Source organism: Daucus carota, chromosome 6 (assembly GCF_001625215.2).
Source record: "Daucus carota subsp. sativus chromosome 6, DH1 v3.0, whole genome shotgun sequence".
Classification (NCBI taxonomy): domain Eukaryota; kingdom Viridiplantae; phylum Streptophyta; class Magnoliopsida; order Apiales; family Apiaceae; genus Daucus; species Daucus carota.
In genome coordinates this window covers 2,521,296-2,531,295 of record NC_030386.2, presented here as the reverse complement: position 1 = coordinate 2,531,295, position 10,000 = coordinate 2,521,296, and positions in this window count along the sequence as shown.

The following is a 10,000-nucleotide window of genomic DNA, read 5'->3' as shown; positions in this document are numbered from 1 at the left end:
GAAGGAAGACTTTGCGGGTTGCCCTGTGGAGAAGGACCCGGTTCCCCCTGTAAACCCAACCCCCTCCAAAACACCCACCCCCCCTGTGACCAGGGTTGATGTTTCCAACAAATTTGCTGCTCTTGAGGATGGGGAGATTGATGCTTCTGCCTCTACTGAGATTCTTAACTCAAATTCTGAGCATTTGCCCCAGGATGGCCCTGTTGAACCCTTGGATCGCTCAGGTGATGCTGTTGATGCGCCTAGTGTGCCCTTGGAACATGAGCCCGAAAGTGCGCGAGAAGCGCCCCAGGAATGCTCTGTCCACTCTGTGCCTGAGAATGCGCTGGATGCGCCCTTGTTGAGCTCTAGCGGTGCGGTGCTTGAAAATGCGCGTGATGTGCCCTTGGAATGCCCTGTAAATGCTCCTATAGCACCTGTTGAGATGGACGTAGATCAGCCTGTTCTCTTTGAGGTTGTGTGTGCTCTACCTGCATCTTTCTCACCTCCATCATGCCCTCAAGCCACGGTTTCTGAATCAGCAAAAAACAAGAGAAAAAAGGGTAAAGGAAAGGGCCAAAACGGCCCTTTTTTCACAGAATCTCCTCAGGTTTCTCCACCACTGGCCTCCCCGAGTAAAAGGGGGAAGAATGTCGATGCTGATGGTTTTACCCAGATTGAAAACAAAAGAAGCCTTAGGTCACGGGGCAAGGTGACCAACTCTAACGTTTCTCAATGAATTACGGCTCCTGGAACGTGAGGGGCTTGAATAAAAGATCTCACCAGCGTGAGGTTCTTAATTTTGTTGATTCTAATCACTTGAGCTTTGTTGGTTTGTTGGAAACTAAAGTAAAGGCTAGGAACTTATCCAAAGTTACTGGTAGATTGAAGAAAAACTGGTCTTGGTTTGCCAATCATGGTGACCACTACAATGGCAGAATTTTGTTGGGATGGGACGCCACTATTTGGGATGTTATCGTGGTATCCTCCTCTCCCCAATTTATTACTTGTAATGTTACCTTTAAACCTGCTAATGTTAATGTTTATGTTAGCTTTATTTATGCATATAATGATGGCTGTGACCGTGTTGCCTTGTGGGATTATTTATCTTCTTTTGATTTGGATGTGCCTTGGTGTGTTTGTGGAGATTTTAACACGGTCTTGAGCATTCATGAAATTTGTGGGGGTCGCGAACATTGGACCCCTGAAATGCAACAGTTTAAAGACTGTGTTTGTGATGCTGGCTTGTCTGAGCTTCGTACGACTGGGGAATTGTTTTCTTGGACTAACAGGCGCCCTTTTGATCCAGTTCTTAAACGATTGGATAGGGTGCTTGTTAATAAACAGTGGATCACTTCTTTTGCTTCAAGCCAGGCTTTTGTGAAGACTCGTGGAATAATGGATCATTCTCCCATTATTGTAAACGTAACTGCCAATTCTGAAAAGATCACTAAAGGGTTCCAATTCTTTAATTTCATGATTGGACTAGAAGGCTTTCGGGATGCCGTGACCACGGCCTGGGGGGAGCCATTATATGGGGACCCTATGGCGGTGTTTTGGCGAAAACTGAAAGGGGTTCGTGGCAAATTGGTTGAGCTTAACAGGAAGCATGGCAATGTTAAGACTATTGTGATTCAACGTCGTGAGGAGCTCAACTGTTTACAGTCTGCCCTCGCTCTCGACAACAGGAATTCTACTTTGATTGAGAAAGAATCTAAGGCCATTCTTGCCCTTGAAAAAGCTCTTGAAGATGAGGAGAGTCTCTTACAGCAAAAGGCTCGTTGTAGTTGGCTCAAACTTGGGGATGGAAACAATAGTTTCTTCTACAACCAAACTCGAGCTAATTGGAACTCTAACAAAGTTCTTTCCTTGGTTGATAGTTCTGGTCACCTGGTAAGGGGTCACACGGCTGTCTCTAATGCGGCTGTGGAATTTTTTAACGAAACCTTGGGTGCTAGTGGAAACCAGACGGAGTTTGATTGGAACTCTGTCTCCATGCCCCAACTGGATTCTTCTCTCGTAGATGACCTATTAAAGCCAATTTCGGATGATCAAATTCTCTCGGTTCTGAAGGGTTTGAAGCCAAACAAGGCGCCTGGGCCGGACGGGTTCAATAGAGAATTCTTTCTTGCCACTTGGGATATTCTTGGAAATGACTTCTGCTCTGCTGTAAAGGAGTTTTTTCGAACTTCACAGCTCCACAAAGGTATAAACTCAACCCTTATTGCATTGATCCCTAAGTCAAGAACCCCCTCCACTATGCGGGACTTCAGGCCTATCTCTTTATGCACAACCATGTATAAATGCATCTCTAAAATCTTGGCCTCTCGGTTGAAATCTGTGATGCCTAGTATAATTGATAGAGCTCAATCTGCTTTTGTCCCTGGGAGACAAATTTCAGATAATATTCTGCTTGCTCAAGAATTGTTTAGAGGTTACGGTAGGGAAACTGGCCTCCCAAAGTGCGCCTTTAAACTTGACCTCAACAAAGCTTTTGATTCTCTCGATTGGAACTTTCTCTTGCAAGCTCTTAAGCACATGAATTTTCCTCCAGTTTTCATTGGTTGGATAAAGGGTTGTATTTGCTCTACCCATTTTTCTGTAAAGTTGAATGGGGCGTCGAATGGGTATTTCAAGGGTGCTAAAGGTCTGCGACAGGGTGACCCTATGTCGCCTTATCTCTTTTCTCTTGCTATGAATGTTCTTTCGACCATCCTTAACAAAGTCCCTAATGATTTCATGTACCATTGGAAGTGCAAGGAGCTCAAGCTAACACACTTGTTTTTTGCTGATGATGTGTTGATTTTTTCAAGAGGGGATAGAGACTCTATTCTACATGTTATGGATTCTATGCGACTCTTTGCTGGGGTGAGTGGCCTCTCTGCCAATTACTCCAAGAGTCATTGCTTTTTCAATAATTGTGATAGAGATTTGGTCCATTGGTTCAACTCTGAATTCCACATGCCACATGGTCAACTGCCAATTCGATTTTTGGGTGTTCCCCTGATTTCGAAACAACTCTGCATTGGCGACTGTATCCCACTTATTGAAAAAATCACTAACCGCATCAATGTGTGGACAAATATTCTTTTGTCTCTTGCTGGCAGACTTCAACTTCTGAGGGCTGTATTGTTTGCTATGGTCTTCTTTTGGTCAAGGCATTTCATCTTACCCAAGGGCGTCCACAAGCTGTTGCAGTCCATCTTTACCCGGTTCTTATGGAAGGGCGACACCACCTCTGTTGGAGGGGCCAAAGTGGCCTGGGATGATCTTTGTTTACCAAAGGAAGAAGGAGGGTTGGGTTTGCCTAACCTCATTGAATGGAACAATGCCCAGATTATTCATTATCTATGGTTGATTGTCAATAAGGATGAGACATCTCTGTGGTCCTCTTGGGTTCTTAACACGGTCCTCAAGCGTAAACACTTTTGGGTTTTGTCTATTCCTTTTGATTGTTCTTGGATATGGAGACAGATTTTATTGCTTCGTGATAAGGCCAAACCATTTATCACTTATGTCGTTGGGGACGGTCGCTCAATCTCCCTTTGGTTTGACCCTTGGTTTAAGGGTTCGGTTTTGGCGGAGGGCCACTCTGACCCCATCATAAGCTATGCAAATTCAACCCCGAATGCCACACTCTCTGAAATTGTGGCTGGAGCCACTTGGGTCCTTCCCACCCCAAACCCCCATCAGCGTCGCCCGAGCGCTCGTTTTGACAGTTGGGTTGCGGACTTTGATTACCCCCCTGTTTTCCCCTCTAGAATGGATACTGCTCTTTGGAATGGAAAACCGAAGCCTTTGGTCAGTATCAAATGGATCTGGGAGTCCATTAGATCTCATGACGACATTGTTCCATGGTTTCATGCGGTTTGGTTCAAGCATGGGATTCCTAGATTCCGGACTCACTCGTGGCTCCTCTGTTTGGGTCGCCTTGGTACCCTTGATAGACTTGATCATTGGCACATCACCACTACCACTACATGTTATCTGTGTGTTGGTGGGGCTGAAAACCATGATCATTTATTTCTTCACTGCCACTACTCTCACTATGTTCTCATGCACCTTTTGCAGCATATTGCTCCGATTGAAATTGCATCCACCTGGACCTGGGTTGATCTTTTATTGTGCATCCTGAACATCTCAAGTGCTACAAGGCGTCTCCTTGCTCTACTGGCAGTACAGATCTATGCTTACCATATCTGGAGGGAAAGGAATGCTAGAAGGCATGGTAAGGGTGTCTTTGGCCCAAGACTCTTACTCCGGGGAATTATCACTGATCTTCGTGCAAGAGTGGCCCACGAGCCATGGTTCACCACTGCTGTTTTATGTAACCCGGATCTTCAACTTTGTATTTCCTACTTTGAGTAGTCAGTAGTTAGTAGCTTTGTTTGGGTTGTTCTGCCCTTGTAGTGGTTATGCTTTAGTTCTCTATTTCGAATCTAGGCTGTTAGATTTGTTATAGAGAGCTTAGTTTCCATGTTATGTTGTATATTCTTCTCTTTCTAATACATATTTATTTAGCAAAAAAAAAAAAAAAAAAAAAAAAAGCTCGTAGTTGTAGTTAGTTAGTTTCCGCCCCTTTCTTTTCTAGAGAGAGAAGCTCTCCCTTCTCTCTAATTTTCCCGCCTAAACACTTTTCGCGCTCCGCGCCCCTAGGTGCCCGTCCGGCGCCCGGACGGCGCGCGTTGGTTCTCACCTCCTGTCTCATCTTGTTCCCCTTAACCTGCTCTACATCCCCATCTGTGTTCTCTTTCCGATCTGTTACTTTATGGATGATTTTCCACCCTTGCCGCCTCCTGGGCTTGTTGCTCCAGTGGTGCCTGAGAATGCCCTTGTTGTGCTCGACGAAATGCCTTTGGCTGTTGCTGCGCCTGTAGATGCCCTAGCTATGCCCGTGGTGGGCGCTGCGCTCGAGGATGCTCAGGTGGTGCCCGATGTGGGCGCTGCGCTCGAGGATGCTCAGGCGGTGCCCGATGTGGGCGCTGTGCCCGAGAATGCGCCTGTAGCGCCTGGTCCTGGTGCCATGGTTCAATTTCAAGCTGTGTTTGATAATCTTTCTGATGAAGAAAGTGTTCATACAAATGATATGTATGTGAATGCTCCTCCTGGGACTCTCACCAGACTTAGACAGGACTTTGCCATTATGGATGCTGGGGGCACCATACGGGACCACTCGCACACTCAGTCTGAGTCTAGCAGCTCAATTGGGGTAAGCATTGATAACCATCCTGAGATTATTAAAGCTAATCGTTTTAAACTGGATTATGTGAACTTTTTAAAGTCAAAAGGGCTTCTTGATGATTTTAATGCTTATCAGTCCAGTTTATCAAATTTACATGCCAGTAAGGTTGATGATAATGGTGTTATTCGTCCAACTCTTGCTTCTGTTGCACGAGATTTTTGTGTAAGGCAGGGCATTTTGTGTGTTGGAAATTCTAATCCTGATGTAGGTACTAGCGCCCCTGTTGCGCCCAAGGATGCCAAGACATGGTCTTCTATTGTGGCTCCTTTTGTCCCACAAAATGATAGCTCGGCTCCTGAGCCTTCTTTATCTTATAATGCTGATGGTTCTGCCAATTTGAGTCCCCCAAAGTCTTTTCTTCTTGCTGGGAGAAAGAGATGGGCTACAAGTTGTATTGGGTACTTTGTTGGTGGGGGTTTTTCTTTTAAGTTTGTAAAAGAAAATGCCTTAAAGATGTGGAAAAACAGGGGTCTTCTGAATGTTTACTTCAACTCGAAAGGATACTACACTTTGGAATTCAAAACCGAAGATGAAATGAAGAGTTTTTTGGGTGCTAGCTCTATGATGATGGGAGGTAAAAGGTTGTATTTGGGTGCTTGGATTGAAGGCACAAACTTCCAGAGGAATGTGATACCGTTTGTATCAATTTGGGTTCAATTTTCAGATGTCCCTCACTCTTATTGGACTTCTGAGGGCATTAGAATGTTGGCCAGGGCTGTTGGGAAACCGATTACGTTGGATGCTCCTACTGCTAAGCTTGAGCCCATGAGATATGCTCGTGTTCTTGTGGAAGTCTCTTACAAATCCCCAAAACCAGATTTCATTTGGGTCCCGGTTATAAGTGATGAAGATGGTTCCATTGTTAAAGTGAAAGTGCAAGTTCTCTACTCTGCCATGCCTCTTTCTTGTAGCCTCTGTGCTTGCTATGGCCATTCGTTGGCAAGATGCACTAAAAACCCGAACAAGGTCAAGGATCCTAGTTCTGACAAGGGCTCCACTAAAGCTCCTCCTGCGCACCATGGGGCGCCAAACTCCGATACTCCCAAGGGCACCACTCGGGCTCCTCCCGAGCATACTGAGTTGCAGCAAACCCTGGCTCAAAACGAAAATGTTCAACTGGATGACGTGGAAATGATTCAACATATGGCTGACATCATAACTGACTTGGCTCGTGATATGGCTTACACTCAAGTCGAGCACATCACTCCGGACTCTGTTCCTGTTCAGACTCCAGTGCCCGAAAATGCTCCTGTTGCGCCCGAGGGCATCCTGGAGAGTGTTCCTCTTGATGCTGCTTTTGCTGATCAAGAACAGATAAATTCCCCAAACAGATTTCAGGCTCTAGCTGATGTTGATGATGATGTGATGATAGATAACACTGGAATCCAAAATTCCTATGCTCATGGTCCCAATGTTGTGGTTTTTGGACTTGCTGCGCCTGGGGGTGCCATGGCTTTGCCTCCGTTGCCTCCTGCACTTGAAGAAGGGGAATTCACCCCGGCTAGCAAGGGTAAGAAGAAACAGAGGAGTAAGGTTCAACAAGCTTCCCCCAGCAAACGAGGTCTTGGTAATGGTGATAAAGGTTCAACTCTCCCAAAAAGGAGCCGTAGGTTGCAAGGTGATGCAACCAAGGCCTCTCAATGAATCTTGCCGCTTGGAATGTTAGGGGTTTGAACAAAAAACCCCACCAGGATGAAGTGGTCAACTTCATCAATTCGAATGGTTTATCTCTTTGTGGTTTCCTCGAAACTAAGGTAAAATCTCATAATAGTCTTTCTATTTCTAAAAGGATAAAGAAGGGTTGGAAGTGGATTTTTAATAATGATTATCATTATAATGGTAGAATTTGGGTTGGTTGGGACCCGAACTTTTGGGATATTGTTGTGGTCGATTGTAATGCCCAATGGATCACTTGCAAATGCACCTTTAAAGAGAAGAATGTCTCCTTCTTGTCTTCGTTTGTTTATGCCTATAATAATGCTTGTGATCGAATTCCACTTTGGAATTATTTGCTCTCTGCAAGTTCTACTATTTTGCCTTGGATTGTACTGGGCGACTTTAATTGCATTGTGGATTTGCTTGAAGTTGATGGGGGTCGTGAGCATTGGACCCCTGAAATGGAGACTTTTAGGGAGTGTTTATTGGACTCGCGTCTTAGCACTCTCTCTACTGTTGGGCACAGGTTCACTTGGTGCAACAACAGGGGTGATACTCGGGTTTATAAAAGATTGGATCGTGCCCTCGTTAACTCTTCTTGGCTCCTTACCCACCCGAACTCTCAATGCCATGTTCTAAATCGTGGAATTATGGACCACTGCCCTCTCAAGATTCATGCCCCCATGGAAATTGACAAAGTGCACAAGAATTTCCAATTCTTTAATTATATGTTTCAGCTAGATGGGTTTAAGGATGCGGTGTTGACTGCTTGGTCTCAACCTCTGTTTGGTGACCCTTTGGCGGTTCTTGGTCGAAAGCTTAAGCTTGTTAAGCAAAATCTAGTCAAGTTGAACAAAATTCATGGTGATGTTCGTGAAAAAACGGTGAATGCTCGAGCTACCCTGGCTGCTATACAGGATGCTCTTCTTATCTCACCTCGGGATCCGGTTCTTTTGCGTGATGAGCTCCAGGGGGGGAGGCCCTTCTTAAAGCCCTCAATCACGAAGAGGTGTTTTATAAACAAAAGTCCAGAGTTTCTTGGTTGTCTCTTGGTGATAACAATAACAGCTTCTTCTTCAATCAAACAAAGCAAAATTGGAACCACAACAAAATCCTGGCCATCAAAGATGCCAATGGTCAGACTGTTTTGGGGCACAAATTGGTGGCTTCTGTTGCTGTTGACTTCTTTAAGAATTCTCTTGGCTCCCCCCCTGATTCTCAGCCTATTGTGTTGGATGTTGATTGTGGCAGAATCTCGGACCAGGCTCACCCCATATTGCTTGCCCCGGTTGATGATGTTTTAGTCTTCAATACTCTTAAAGGTATGAAGAGAAATAAGGCTCCTGGCCCTGAGGGTTTTAATGTCGAATTCTACTTGCATTGTTGGGAGATTGTTGGCCCCCTGTTTTGTGCTGCTGTGAGGGATTTCTTTGTGCATTCTATGTTGACTAGAGGGGCCAACTCCACCTTAATTGCCCTGATTCCTAAGCACACGGCTGCTGATTCTATGAAAGACTTCAGGCCTATCTCTCTTTGTACCATGGTCTACAAATGTATCTCTAAGATCTTGGCTTCTAGGCTCAAAAAGATTCTTCCCAATCTTATTGATCATGCTCAATCGGCTTTCATTCCGGGAAGACAAATTTCTGATAACATCTTGCTTGCTCAAGAGCTCTTTAGGGGGTATTCACGTGACACGGGCACCCCTAAATGTGCTTTGAAAATTGACCTCCACAAGGCTTTTGATTCCATTCGATGGGACTTTCTCTTTGCTGCTTTGGATCATATGAATTTTCCTCCTCAATTTGTGGGCTGGGTTCGAGAATGTGTCACTACTGCCATGTACTCGGTCAAGGTAAATGGTTCCTCTTGTGGCTACTTTAAAGGAGCAAAGGGCATCCGTCAAGGGGACCCTTTGTCTCCTTATTTATTTTCGATTGCCATGCATGTTTTTTCATGTATTCTCAACAACCCCCCCCCCTGATTTTAAGTTTCATTGGAGATGTAAGGAGCTGAGTTTGACCCATCTCCTTTTCGCGGATGATGTCTTGCTTTTCTCTAGAGGGGACTCTCCCTCTATCACCCATCTAATGGATAGTCTTGTTAAATTTGGTGATTTGAGTGGTCTCAATGCTAGCCTCCTTAAGAGTTCAAGCTTCTTTTGCAACTGCCCCCCTGATTTAATCTCTTGGTTTGATAATGCTTACTCTATGCCCAGGGGGCAGCTGCCGGTTAAATTCCTTGGGGTGCCCTTGATCTCTTCGAAGCTCAGTGTTAATGATTGTGTTCCCTTGGTTGATAGAATCACCTCTAAAATTCTGTCCTGGACTTCTCTTTTGTTATCTTATATGGGGCGTCTTCGTTTAATTGAAGTTGTTCTTCATAGTGTGCAGAATTTTTGGACTAGACACTTTGTTCTACCCAAGTGTATTCACAAATTGATTCAACAAATTCTAACCAGATTTCTTTGGAAGGGTGATATCACTGCTGTGGGAGGGGCTAAAGTCTCTTGGGCCAATCTGTGTTTACCTAAGGAAGAAGGAGGGTTGGGGCTCAAAAAATCGGAGGAATGGAACCGTGCGCAGATCCTGTCTCACCTTTGGTCTGTTGTAAATCAGTCGGGTTCTTTGTGGTCTAAATGGGTTGTTAACAGTGTGCTTAAGGGCAGAAACATTTGGGTCATTCCTGTTCCGACAGATTGCTCTTGGATTTGGCGAAAGGTCCTTGGTCTTCGTGGTTTGGCGAAGCGTTTTGTCAAATTTCAGTTGGGAAATGGTATGAACACTTCCCTTTGGTTTGATCCCTGGTGGAGGAATGAATCCCTTGCTCTCTCTTTTGCTGACCCCATCATTAGAGCAGCTGGCTCTTCTATCAATGCCTCGGTTTACACCTTAATTAGCTTTGGGGAGTGGCGTCTGCCCAGGGGTAACCTGCAACACCATCATGCTAACCTTGCTTTGGCTGCCTGGCTCCGTGATTTTGATTATCCATCTTTTGATCTTGAGAAGGGCGACATGATTACTTGGGAAGGCACTAAATCGAGCCAAGTTTCTACTCGATTGATTTGGAATTCTATTCGTTTAAGGGGGGATTCCTGCCCTTGGGCTGTTGGGGTCTGGTTCA